Below are 9,863 nucleotides of genomic sequence, written 5' to 3' on the forward strand. Positions count from 1 at the left end.
AAAACATCCCGACAGGAAAGTCAATTTTTTCAGAGACTGGAGGGGGCCACATTTTATAGAACGGTCGGGTTCTTCATCAGGAAGCTGAAGCCCGGCGGGGGAAATGCCAAACCGGCAAACAGGTTCTTCCTCGTTAGTATAGTGGTGAGTATCCCCGCCTGTCACGCGGGAGACCGGGGTTCGATTCCCCGACGGGGAGGCTGCAAACCTTATTTTTCCCTCCCCCCCTTCCATTCCTCAACCTTGCTTGCTTCTCCATCGGTCTCTTTTTTCATAAGTCGAAGCGCGAGTGGAGAAATGCCAGGCCACAGAGCAACTTCTTCCTCGTTAGTATAGTGGTGAGTATCCCCGCCTGTCACGCGGGAGACCGGGGTTCGATTCCCCGACGGGGAGGTGTCAAGTTTTTTCATTCCTCAACCTTGCTTTCTCCTCGACTCTTTCCCAATTCAATCTTCCTTCCTTCATGTTGTCTGTCTAATGAAAAAGCAATTCTTGAAAGAAAAGGCTAAGAAAGAAAGTCCTCCTCGTCCGGCTTGAGTTTGCTTTTCATGGACCTTGCCATAAGGTGACTAAAGATGTCCTCTGTAGAACCCATTTTTCTTCTGGAAGAATTTCTGAGAATGTGTCAGTGGACAATCTTCAAAACATCCCGACAGGAAAGTCAATTTTTTCAGAGACTGGAGGGGGCCACATTTTATAGAACGGTCGGGTTCTTCATCAGGAAGCTGAAGCCCGGCGGGGGAAATGCCAAACCGGCAAACAGGTTCTTCCTCGTTAGTATAGTGGTGAGTATCCCCGCCTGTCACGCGGGAGACCGGGGTTCGATTCCCCGACGGGGAGGCTGCAAACCTTATTTTTCCCTCCCCCCCTTCCATTCCTCAACCTTGCTTGCTTCTCCATCGGTCTCTTTTTTCATAAGTCGAAGCGCGAGTGGAGAAATGCCAGGCCACAGAGCAACTTCTTCCTCGTTAGTATAGTGGTGAGTATCCCCGCCTGTCACGCGGGAGACCGGGGTTCGATTCCCCGACGGGGAGGTGTCAAGTTTTTTCATTCCTCAACCTTGCTTTCTCCTCGACTCTTTCCCAATTCAATCTTCCTTCCTTCATGTTGTCTGTCTAATGAAAAAGCAATTCTTGAAAGAAAAGGCTAAGAAAGAAAGTCCTCCTCGTCCGGCTTGAGTTTGCTTTTCATGGACCTTGCCATAAGGTGACTAAAGATGTCCTCTGTAGAACCCATTTTTCTTCTGGAAGAATTTCTGAGAATGTGTCAGTGGACAATCTTCAAAACATCCCGACAGGAAAGTCAATTTTTTCAGAGACTGGAGGGGGCCACATTTTATAGAACGGTCGGGTTCTTCATCAGGAAGCTGAAGCCCGGCGGGGGAAATGCCAAACCGGCAAACAGGTTCTTCCTCGTTAGTATAGTGGTGAGTATCCCCGCCTGTCACGCGGGAGACCGGGGTTCGATTCCCCGACGGGGAGGCTGCAAACCTTATTTTTCCCTCCCCCCCTTCCATTCCTCAACCTTGCTTGCTTCTCCATCGGTCTCTTTTTTCATAAGTCGAAGCGCGAGTGGAGAAATGCCAGGCCACAGAGCAACTTCTTCCTCGTTAGTATAGTGGTGAGTATCCCCGCCTGTCACGCGGGAGACCGGGGTTCGATTCCCCGACGGGGAGGTGTCAAGTTTTTTCATTCCTCAACCTTGCTTTCTCCTCGACTCTTTCCCAATTCAATCTTCCTTCCTTCATGTTGTCTGTCTAATGAAAAAGCAATTCTTGAAAGAAAAGGCTAAGAAAGAAAGTCCTCCTCGTCCGGCTTGAGTTTGCTTTTCATGGACCTTGCCATAAGGTGACTAAAGATGTCCTCTGTAGAACCCATTTTTCTTCTGGAAGAATTTCTGAGAATGTGTCAGTGGACAATCTTCAAAACATCCCGACAGGAAAGTCAATTTTTTCAGAGACTGGAGGGGGCCACATTTTATAGAACGGTCGGGTTCTTCATCAGGAAGCTGAAGCCCGGCGGGGGAAATGCCAAACCGGCAAACAGGTTCTTCCTCGTTAGTATAGTGGTGAGTATCCCCGCCTGTCACGCGGGAGACCGGGGTTCGATTCCCCGACGGGGAGGCTGCAAACCTTATTTTTCCCTCCCCCCCTTCCATTCCTCAACCTTGCTTGCTTCTCCATCGGTCTCTTTTTTCATAAGTCGAAGCGCGAGTGGAGAAATGCCAGGCCACAGAGCAACTTCTTCCTCGTTAGTATAGTGGTGAGTATCCCCGCCTGTCACGCGGGAGACCGGGGTTCGATTCCCCGACGGGGAGGTGTCAAGTTTTTTCATTCCTCAACCTTGCTTTCTCCTCGACTCTTTCCCAATTCAATCTTCCTTCCTTCATGTTGTCTGTCTAATGAAAAAGCAATTCTTGAAAGAAAAGGCTAAGAAAGAAAGTCCTCCTCGTCCGGCTTGAGTTTGCTTTTCATGGACCTTGCCATAAGGTGACTAAAGATGTCCTCTGTAGAACCCATTTTTCTTCTGGAAGAATTTCTGAGAATGTGTCAGTGGACAATCTTCAAAACATCCCGACAGGAAAGTCAATTTTTTCAGAGACTGGAGGGGGCCACATTTTATAGAACGGTCGGGTTCTTCATCAGGAAGCTGAAGCCCGGCGGGGGAAATGCCAAACCGGCAAACAGGTTCTTCCTCGTTAGTATAGTGGTGAGTATCCCCGCCTGTCACGCGGGAGACCGGGGTTCGATTCCCCGACGGGGAGGCTGCAAACCTTATTTTTCCCTCCCCCCCTTCCATTCCTCAACCTTGCTTGCTTCTCCATCGGTCTCTTTTTTCATAAGTCGAAGCGCGAGTGGAGAAATGCCAGGCCACAGAGCAACTTCTTCCTCGTTAGTATAGTGGTGAGTATCCCCGCCTGTCACGCGGGAGACCGGGGTTCGATTCCCCGACGGGGAGGTGTCAAGTTTTTTCATTCCTCAACCTTGCTTTCTCCTCGACTCTTTCCCAATTCAATCTTCCTTCCTTCATGTTGTCTGTCTAATGAAAAAGCAATTCTTGAAAGAAAAGGCTAAGAAAGAAAGTCCTCCTCGTCCGGCTTGAGTTTGCTTTTCATGGACCTTGCCATAAGGTGACTAAAGATGTCCTCTGTAGAACCCATTTTTCTTCTGGAAGAATTTCTGAGAATGTGTCAGTGGACAATCTTCAAAACATCCCGACAGGAAAGTCAATTTTTTCAGAGACTGGAGGGGGCCACATTTTATAGAACGGTCGGGTTCTTCATCAGGAAGCTGAAGCCCGGCGGGGGAAATGCCAAACCGGCAAACAGGTTCTTCCTCGTTAGTATAGTGGTGAGTATCCCCGCCTGTCACGCGGGAGACCGGGGTTCGATTCCCCGACGGGGAGGCTGCAAACCTTATTTTTCCCTCCCCCCCTTCCATTCCTCAACCTTGCTTGCTTCTCCATCGGTCTCTTTTTTCATAAGTCGAAGCGCGAGTGGAGAAATGCCAGGCCACAGAGCAACTTCTTCCTCGTTAGTATAGTGGTGAGTATCCCCGCCTGTCACGCGGGAGACCGGGGTTCGATTCCCCGACGGGGAGGTGTCAAGTTTTTTCATTCCTCAACCTTGCTTTCTCCTCGACTCTTTCCCAATTCAATCTTCCTTCCTTCATGTTGTCTGTCTAATGAAAAAGCAATTCTTGAAAGAAAAGGCTAAGAAAGAAAGTCCTCCTCGTCCGGCTTGAGTTTGCTTTTCATGGACCTTGCCATAAGGTGACTAAAGATGTCCTCTGTAGAACCCATTTTTCTTCTGGAAGAATTTCTGAGAATGTGTCAGTGGACAATCTTCAAAACATCCCGACAGGAAAGTCAATTTTTTCAGAGACTGGAGGGGGCCACATTTTATAGAACGGTCGGGTTCTTCATCAGGAAGCTGAAGCCCGGCGGGGGAAATGCCAAACCGGCAAACAGGTTCTTCCTCGTTAGTATAGTGGTGAGTATCCCCGCCTGTCACGCGGGAGACCGGGGTTCGATTCCCCGACGGGGAGGCTGCAAACCTTATTTTTCCCTCCCCCCCTTCCATTCCTCAACCTTGCTTGCTTCTCCATCGGTCTCTTTTTTCATAAGTCGAAGCGCGAGTGGAGAAATGCCAGGCCACAGAGCAACTTCTTCCTCGTTAGTATAGTGGTGAGTATCCCCGCCTGTCACGCGGGAGACCGGGGTTCGATTCCCCGACGGGGAGGTGTCAAGTTTTTTCATTCCTCAACCTTGCTTTCTCCTCGACTCTTTCCCAATTCAATCTTCCTTCCTTCATGTTGTCTGTCTAATGAAAAAGCAATTCTTGAAAGAAAAGGCTAAGAAAGAAAGTCCTCCTCGTCCGGCTTGAGTTTGCTTTTCATGGACCTTGCCATAAGGTGACTAAAGATGTCCTCTGTAGAACCCATTTTTCTTCTGGAAGAATTTCTGAGAATGTGTCAGTGGACAATCTTCAAAACATCCCGACAGGAAAGTCAATTTTTTCAGAGACTGGAGGGGGCCACATTTTATAGAACGGTCGGGTTCTTCATCAGGAAGCTGAAGCCCGGCGGGGGAAATGCCAAACCGGCAAACAGGTTCTTCCTCGTTAGTATAGTGGTGAGTATCCCCGCCTGTCACGCGGGAGACCGGGGTTCGATTCCCCGACGGGGAGGCTGCAAACCTTATTTTTCCCTCCCCCCCTTCCATTCCTCAACCTTGCTTGCTTCTCCATCGGTCTCTTTTTTCATAAGTCGAAGCGCGAGTGGAGAAATGCCAGGCCACAGAGCAACTTCTTCCTCGTTAGTATAGTGGTGAGTATCCCCGCCTGTCACGCGGGAGACCGGGGTTCGATTCCCCGACGGGGAGGTGTCAAGTTTTTTCATTCCTCAACCTTGCTTTCTCCTCGACTCTTTCCCAATTCAATCTTCCTTCCTTCATGTTGTCTGTCTAATGAAAAAGCAATTCTTGAAAGAAAAGGCTAAGAAAGAAAGTCCTCCTCGTCCGGCTTGAGTTTGCTTTTCATGGACCTTGCCATAAGGTGACTAAAGATGTCCTCTGTAGAACCCATTTTTCTTCTGGAAGAATTTCTGAGAATGTGTCAGTGGACAATCTTCAAAACATCCCGACAGGAAAGTCAATTTTTTCAGAGACTGGAGGGGGCCACATTTTATAGAACGGTCGGGTTCTTCATCAGGAAGCTGAAGCCCGGCGGGGGAAATGCCAAACCGGCAAACAGGTTCTTCCTCGTTAGTATAGTGGTGAGTATCCCCGCCTGTCACGCGGGAGACCGGGGTTCGATTCCCCGACGGGGAGGCTGCAAACCTTATTTTTCCCTCCCCCCCTTCCATTCCTCAACCTTGCTTGCTTCTCCATCGGTCTCTTTTTTCATAAGTCGAAGCGCGAGTGGAGAAATGCCAGGCCACAGAGCAACTTCTTCCTCGTTAGTATAGTGGTGAGTATCCCCGCCTGTCACGCGGGAGACCGGGGTTCGATTCCCCGACGGGGAGGTGTCAAGTTTTTTCATTCCTCAACCTTGCTTTCTCCTCGACTCTTTCCCAATTCAATCTTCCTTCCTTCATGTTGTCTGTCTAATGAAAAAGCAATTCTTGAAAGAAAAGGCTAAGAAAGAAAGTCCTCCTCGTCCGGCTTGAGTTTGCTTTTCATGGACCTTGCCATAAGGTGACTAAAGATGTCCTCTGTAGAACCCATTTTTCTTCTGGAAGAATTTCTGAGAATGTGTCAGTGGACAATCTTCAAAACATCCCGACAGGAAAGTCAATTTTTTCAGAGACTGGAGGGGGCCACATTTTATAGAACGGTCGGGTTCTTCATCAGGAAGCTGAAGCCCGGCGGGGGAAATGCCAAACCGGCAAACAGGTTCTTCCTCGTTAGTATAGTGGTGAGTATCCCCGCCTGTCACGCGGGAGACCGGGGTTCGATTCCCCGACGGGGAGGCTGCAAACCTTATTTTTCCCTCCCCCCCTTCCATTCCTCAACCTTGCTTGCTTCTCCATCGGTCTCTTTTTTCATAAGTCGAAGCGCGAGTGGAGAAATGCCAGGCCACAGAGCAACTTCTTCCTCGTTAGTATAGTGGTGAGTATCCCCGCCTGTCACGCGGGAGACCGGGGTTCGATTCCCCGACGGGGAGGTGTCAAGTTTTTTCATTCCTCAACCTTGCTTTCTCCTCGACTCTTTCCCAATTCAATCTTCCTTCCTTCATGTTGTCTGTCTAATGAAAAAGCAATTCTTGAAAGAAAAGGCTAAGAAAGAAAGTCCTCCTCGTCCGGCTTGAGTTTGCTTTTCATGGACCTTGCCATAAGGTGACTAAAGATGTCCTCTGTAGAACCCATTTTTCTTCTGGAAGAATTTCTGAGAATGTGTCAGTGGACAATCTTCAAAACATCCCGACAGGAAAGTCAATTTTTTCAGAGACTGGAGGGGGCCACATTTTATAGAACGGTCGGGTTCTTCATCAGGAAGCTGAAGCCCGGCGGGGGAAATGCCAAACCGGCAAACAGGTTCTTCCTCGTTAGTATAGTGGTGAGTATCCCCGCCTGTCACGCGGGAGACCGGGGTTCGATTCCCCGACGGGGAGGCTGCAAACCTTATTTTTCCCTCCCCCCCTTCCATTCCTCAACCTTGCTTGCTTCTCCATCGGTCTCTTTTTTCATAAGTCGAAGCGCGAGTGGAGAAATGCCAGGCCACAGAGCAACTTCTTCCTCGTTAGTATAGTGGTGAGTATCCCCGCCTGTCACGCGGGAGACCGGGGTTCGATTCCCCGACGGGGAGGTGTCAAGTTTTTTCATTCCTCAACCTTGCTTTCTCCTCGACTCTTTCCCAATTCAATCTTCCTTCCTTCATGTTGTCTGTCTAATGAAAAAGCAATTCTTGAAAGAAAAGGCTAAGAAAGAAAGTCCTCCTCGTCCGGCTTGAGTTTGCTTTTCATGGACCTTGCCATAAGGTGACTAAAGATGTCCTCTGTAGAACCCATTTTTCTTCTGGAAGAATTTCTGAGAATGTGTCAGTGGACAATCTTCAAAACATCCCGACAGGAAAGTCAATTTTTTCAGAGACTGGAGGGGGCCACATTTTATAGAACGGTCGGGTTCTTCATCAGGAAGCTGAAGCCCGGCGGGGGAAATGCCAAACCGGCAAACAGGTTCTTCCTCGTTAGTATAGTGGTGAGTATCCCCGCCTGTCACGCGGGAGACCGGGGTTCGATTCCCCGACGGGGAGGCTGCAAACCTTATTTTTCCCTCCCCCCCTTCCATTCCTCAACCTTGCTTGCTTCTCCATCGGTCTCTTTTTTCATAAGTCGAAGCGCGAGTGGAGAAATGCCAGGCCACAGAGCAACTTCTTCCTCGTTAGTATAGTGGTGAGTATCCCCGCCTGTCACGCGGGAGACCGGGGTTCGATTCCCCGACGGGGAGGTGTCAAGTTTTTTCATTCCTCAACCTTGCTTTCTCCTCGACTCTTTCCCAATTCAATCTTCCTTCCTTCATGTTGTCTGTCTAATGAAAAAGCAATTCTTGAAAGAAAAGGCTAAGAAAGAAAGTCCTCCTCGTCCGGCTTGAGTTTGCTTTTCATGGACCTTGCCATAAGGTGACTAAAGATGTCCTCTGTAGAACCCATTTTTCTTCTGGAAGAATTTCTGAGAATGTGTCAGTGGACAATCTTCAAAACATCCCGACAGGAAAGTCAATTTTTTCAGAGACTGGAGGGGGCCACATTTTATAGAACGGTCGGGTTCTTCATCAGGAAGCTGAAGCCCGGCGGGGGAAATGCCAAACCGGCAAACAGGTTCTTCCTCGTTAGTATAGTGGTGAGTATCCCCGCCTGTCACGCGGGAGACCGGGGTTCGATTCCCCGACGGGGAGGCTGCAAACCTTATTTTTCCCTCCCCCCCTTCCATTCCTCAACCTTGCTTGCTTCTCCATCGGTCTCTTTTTTCATAAGTCGAAGCGCGAGTGGAGAAATGCCAGGCCACAGAGCAACTTCTTCCTCGTTAGTATAGTGGTGAGTATCCCCGCCTGTCACGCGGGAGACCGGGGTTCGATTCCCCGACGGGGAGGTGTCAAGTTTTTTCATTCCTCAACCTTGCTTTCTCCTCGACTCTTTCCCAATTCAATCTTCCTTCCTTCATGTTGTCTGTCTAATGAAAAAGCAATTCTTGAAAGAAAAGGCTAAGAAAGAAAGTCCTCCTCGTCCGGCTTGAGTTTGCTTTTCATGGACCTTGCCATAAGGTGACTAAAGATGTCCTCTGTAGAACCCATTTTTCTTCTGGAAGAATTTCTGAGAATGTGTCAGTGGACAATCTTCAAAACATCCCGACAGGAAAGTCAATTTTTTCAGAGACTGGAGGGGGCCACATTTTATAGAACGGTCGGGTTCTTCATCAGGAAGCTGAAGCCCGGCGGGGGAAATGCCAAACCGGCAAACAGGTTCTTCCTCGTTAGTATAGTGGTGAGTATCCCCGCCTGTCACGCGGGAGACCGGGGTTCGATTCCCCGACGGGGAGGCTGCAAACCTTATTTTTCCCTCCCCCCCTTCCATTCCTCAACCTTGCTTGCTTCTCCATCGGTCTCTTTTTTCATAAGTCGAAGCGCGAGTGGAGAAATGCCAGGCCACAGAGCAACTTCTTCCTCGTTAGTATAGTGGTGAGTATCCCCGCCTGTCACGCGGGAGACCGGGGTTCGATTCCCCGACGGGGAGGTGTCAAGTTTTTTCATTCCTCAACCTTGCTTTCTCCTCGACTCTTTCCCAATTCAATCTTCCTTCCTTCATGTTGTCTGTCTAATGAAAAAGCAATTCTTGAAAGAAAAGGCTAAGAAAGAAAGTCCTCCTCGTCCGGCTTGAGTTTGCTTTTCATGGACCTTGCCATAAGGTGACTAAAGATGTCCTCTGTAGAACCCATTTTTCTTCTGGAAGAATTTCTGAGAATGTGTCAGTGGACAATCTTCAAAACATCCCGACAGGAAAGTCAATTTTTTCAGAGACTGGAGGGGGCCACATTTTATAGAACGGTCGGGTTCTTCATCAGGAAGCTGAAGCCCGGCGGGGGAAATGCCAAACCGGCAAACAGGTTCTTCCTCGTTAGTATAGTGGTGAGTATCCCCGCCTGTCACGCGGGAGACCGGGGTTCGATTCCCCGACGGGGAGGCTGCAAACCTTATTTTTCCCTCCCCCCCTTCCATTCCTCAACCTTGCTTGCTTCTCCATCGGTCTCTTTTTTCATAAGTCGAAGCGCGAGTGGAGAAATGCCAGGCCACAGAGCAACTTCTTCCTCGTTAGTATAGTGGTGAGTATCCCCGCCTGTCACGCGGGAGACCGGGGTTCGATTCCCCGACGGGGAGGTGTCAAGTTTTTTCATTCCTCAACCTTGCTTTCTCCTCGACTCTTTCCCAATTCAATCTTCCTTCCTTCATGTTGTCTGTCTAATGAAAAAGCAATTCTTGAAAGAAAAGGCTAAGAAAGAAAGTCCTCCTCGTCCGGCTTGAGTTTGCTTTTCATGGACCTTGCCATAAGGTGACTAAAGATGTCCTCTGTAGAACCCATTTTTCTTCTGGAAGAATTTCTGAGAATGTGTCAGTGGACAATCTTCAAAACATCCCGACAGGAAAGTCAATTTTTTCAGAGACTGGAGGGGGCCACATTTTATAGAACGGTCGGGTTCTTCATCAGGAAGCTGAAGCCCGGCGGGGGAAATGCCAAACCGGCAAACAGGTTCTTCCTCGTTAGTATAGTGGTGAGTATCCCCGCCTGTCACGCGGGAGACCGGGGTTCGATTCCCCGACGGGGAGGCTGCAAACCTTATTTTTCCCTCCCCCCCTTCCATTCCTCAACCTTGCT

General features: G+C 49.3%; 31 non-coding genes across 31 annotated transcripts; all 31 read left to right on the forward strand.

The window, feature by feature from the left end:
• Positions 1 to 127: 127 nt before the first annotated feature.
• Positions 128 to 199, forward strand: TRNAD-GUC (transfer RNA aspartic acid (anticodon GUC)). The gene has a single exon. It is a non-coding gene; the product is annotated as a tRNA-Asp (tRNA).
• Positions 200 to 321: 122 nt separating this feature from the next.
• Positions 322 to 393, forward strand: TRNAD-GUC (transfer RNA aspartic acid (anticodon GUC)). The gene has a single exon. It is a non-coding gene; the product is annotated as a tRNA-Asp (tRNA).
• Positions 394 to 768: 375 nt separating this feature from the next.
• TRNAD-GUC (transfer RNA aspartic acid (anticodon GUC)) lies at positions 769 to 840 on the forward strand. The gene has a single exon. It is a non-coding gene; the product is annotated as a tRNA-Asp (tRNA).
• A 122-nt stretch (positions 841 to 962) lies between these two features.
• Positions 963 to 1,034, forward strand: TRNAD-GUC (transfer RNA aspartic acid (anticodon GUC)). The gene has a single exon. It is a non-coding gene; the product is annotated as a tRNA-Asp (tRNA).
• A 375-nt stretch (positions 1,035 to 1,409) lies between these two features.
• Positions 1,410 to 1,481, forward strand: TRNAD-GUC (transfer RNA aspartic acid (anticodon GUC)). The gene has a single exon. It is a non-coding gene; the product is annotated as a tRNA-Asp (tRNA).
• A 122-nt stretch (positions 1,482 to 1,603) lies between these two features.
• TRNAD-GUC (transfer RNA aspartic acid (anticodon GUC)) lies at positions 1,604 to 1,675 on the forward strand. The gene has a single exon. It is a non-coding gene; the product is annotated as a tRNA-Asp (tRNA).
• A 375-nt stretch (positions 1,676 to 2,050) lies between these two features.
• TRNAD-GUC (transfer RNA aspartic acid (anticodon GUC)) lies at positions 2,051 to 2,122 on the forward strand. Its single transcript has one exon. It is a non-coding gene; the product is annotated as a tRNA-Asp (tRNA).
• Positions 2,123 to 2,244: 122 nt separating this feature from the next.
• TRNAD-GUC (transfer RNA aspartic acid (anticodon GUC)) lies at positions 2,245 to 2,316 on the forward strand. The gene has a single exon. It is a non-coding gene; the product is annotated as a tRNA-Asp (tRNA).
• Positions 2,317 to 2,691: 375 nt separating this feature from the next.
• On the forward strand, positions 2,692 to 2,763 carry TRNAD-GUC (transfer RNA aspartic acid (anticodon GUC)). Its single transcript has one exon. It is a non-coding gene; the product is annotated as a tRNA-Asp (tRNA).
• Positions 2,764 to 2,885: 122 nt separating this feature from the next.
• Positions 2,886 to 2,957, forward strand: TRNAD-GUC (transfer RNA aspartic acid (anticodon GUC)). The gene has a single exon. It is a non-coding gene; the product is annotated as a tRNA-Asp (tRNA).
• A 375-nt stretch (positions 2,958 to 3,332) lies between these two features.
• TRNAD-GUC (transfer RNA aspartic acid (anticodon GUC)) lies at positions 3,333 to 3,404 on the forward strand. The gene has a single exon. It is a non-coding gene; the product is annotated as a tRNA-Asp (tRNA).
• Positions 3,405 to 3,526: 122 nt separating this feature from the next.
• On the forward strand, positions 3,527 to 3,598 carry TRNAD-GUC (transfer RNA aspartic acid (anticodon GUC)). The gene has a single exon. It is a non-coding gene; the product is annotated as a tRNA-Asp (tRNA).
• A 375-nt stretch (positions 3,599 to 3,973) lies between these two features.
• On the forward strand, positions 3,974 to 4,045 carry TRNAD-GUC (transfer RNA aspartic acid (anticodon GUC)). The gene has a single exon. It is a non-coding gene; the product is annotated as a tRNA-Asp (tRNA).
• A 122-nt stretch (positions 4,046 to 4,167) lies between these two features.
• TRNAD-GUC (transfer RNA aspartic acid (anticodon GUC)) lies at positions 4,168 to 4,239 on the forward strand. Its single transcript has one exon. It is a non-coding gene; the product is annotated as a tRNA-Asp (tRNA).
• A 375-nt stretch (positions 4,240 to 4,614) lies between these two features.
• Positions 4,615 to 4,686, forward strand: TRNAD-GUC (transfer RNA aspartic acid (anticodon GUC)). Its single transcript has one exon. It is a non-coding gene; the product is annotated as a tRNA-Asp (tRNA).
• Positions 4,687 to 4,808: 122 nt separating this feature from the next.
• Positions 4,809 to 4,880, forward strand: TRNAD-GUC (transfer RNA aspartic acid (anticodon GUC)). The gene has a single exon. It is a non-coding gene; the product is annotated as a tRNA-Asp (tRNA).
• A 375-nt stretch (positions 4,881 to 5,255) lies between these two features.
• TRNAD-GUC (transfer RNA aspartic acid (anticodon GUC)) lies at positions 5,256 to 5,327 on the forward strand. The gene has a single exon. It is a non-coding gene; the product is annotated as a tRNA-Asp (tRNA).
• Positions 5,328 to 5,449: 122 nt separating this feature from the next.
• Positions 5,450 to 5,521, forward strand: TRNAD-GUC (transfer RNA aspartic acid (anticodon GUC)). Its single transcript has one exon. It is a non-coding gene; the product is annotated as a tRNA-Asp (tRNA).
• Positions 5,522 to 5,896: 375 nt separating this feature from the next.
• On the forward strand, positions 5,897 to 5,968 carry TRNAD-GUC (transfer RNA aspartic acid (anticodon GUC)). Its single transcript has one exon. It is a non-coding gene; the product is annotated as a tRNA-Asp (tRNA).
• A 122-nt stretch (positions 5,969 to 6,090) lies between these two features.
• On the forward strand, positions 6,091 to 6,162 carry TRNAD-GUC (transfer RNA aspartic acid (anticodon GUC)). Its single transcript has one exon. It is a non-coding gene; the product is annotated as a tRNA-Asp (tRNA).
• A 375-nt stretch (positions 6,163 to 6,537) lies between these two features.
• TRNAD-GUC (transfer RNA aspartic acid (anticodon GUC)) lies at positions 6,538 to 6,609 on the forward strand. Its single transcript has one exon. It is a non-coding gene; the product is annotated as a tRNA-Asp (tRNA).
• A 122-nt stretch (positions 6,610 to 6,731) lies between these two features.
• On the forward strand, positions 6,732 to 6,803 carry TRNAD-GUC (transfer RNA aspartic acid (anticodon GUC)). The gene has a single exon. It is a non-coding gene; the product is annotated as a tRNA-Asp (tRNA).
• A 375-nt stretch (positions 6,804 to 7,178) lies between these two features.
• On the forward strand, positions 7,179 to 7,250 carry TRNAD-GUC (transfer RNA aspartic acid (anticodon GUC)). The gene has a single exon. It is a non-coding gene; the product is annotated as a tRNA-Asp (tRNA).
• Positions 7,251 to 7,372: 122 nt separating this feature from the next.
• On the forward strand, positions 7,373 to 7,444 carry TRNAD-GUC (transfer RNA aspartic acid (anticodon GUC)). Its single transcript has one exon. It is a non-coding gene; the product is annotated as a tRNA-Asp (tRNA).
• A 375-nt stretch (positions 7,445 to 7,819) lies between these two features.
• TRNAD-GUC (transfer RNA aspartic acid (anticodon GUC)) lies at positions 7,820 to 7,891 on the forward strand. The gene has a single exon. It is a non-coding gene; the product is annotated as a tRNA-Asp (tRNA).
• A 122-nt stretch (positions 7,892 to 8,013) lies between these two features.
• TRNAD-GUC (transfer RNA aspartic acid (anticodon GUC)) lies at positions 8,014 to 8,085 on the forward strand. Its single transcript has one exon. It is a non-coding gene; the product is annotated as a tRNA-Asp (tRNA).
• A 375-nt stretch (positions 8,086 to 8,460) lies between these two features.
• Positions 8,461 to 8,532, forward strand: TRNAD-GUC (transfer RNA aspartic acid (anticodon GUC)). Its single transcript has one exon. It is a non-coding gene; the product is annotated as a tRNA-Asp (tRNA).
• Positions 8,533 to 8,654: 122 nt separating this feature from the next.
• TRNAD-GUC (transfer RNA aspartic acid (anticodon GUC)) lies at positions 8,655 to 8,726 on the forward strand. The gene has a single exon. It is a non-coding gene; the product is annotated as a tRNA-Asp (tRNA).
• Positions 8,727 to 9,101: 375 nt separating this feature from the next.
• TRNAD-GUC (transfer RNA aspartic acid (anticodon GUC)) lies at positions 9,102 to 9,173 on the forward strand. Its single transcript has one exon. It is a non-coding gene; the product is annotated as a tRNA-Asp (tRNA).
• A 122-nt stretch (positions 9,174 to 9,295) lies between these two features.
• TRNAD-GUC (transfer RNA aspartic acid (anticodon GUC)) lies at positions 9,296 to 9,367 on the forward strand. Its single transcript has one exon. It is a non-coding gene; the product is annotated as a tRNA-Asp (tRNA).
• A 375-nt stretch (positions 9,368 to 9,742) lies between these two features.
• Positions 9,743 to 9,814, forward strand: TRNAD-GUC (transfer RNA aspartic acid (anticodon GUC)). Its single transcript has one exon. It is a non-coding gene; the product is annotated as a tRNA-Asp (tRNA).
• Positions 9,815 to 9,863: the final 49 nt, after the last annotated feature.

The sequence above is a fragment of the Dendropsophus ebraccatus genome, chromosome 4 (genome assembly GCF_027789765.1).
Source record: "Dendropsophus ebraccatus isolate aDenEbr1 chromosome 4, aDenEbr1.pat, whole genome shotgun sequence".
Lineage (NCBI taxonomy): Eukaryota > Metazoa > Chordata > Amphibia > Anura > Hylidae > Dendropsophus > Dendropsophus ebraccatus.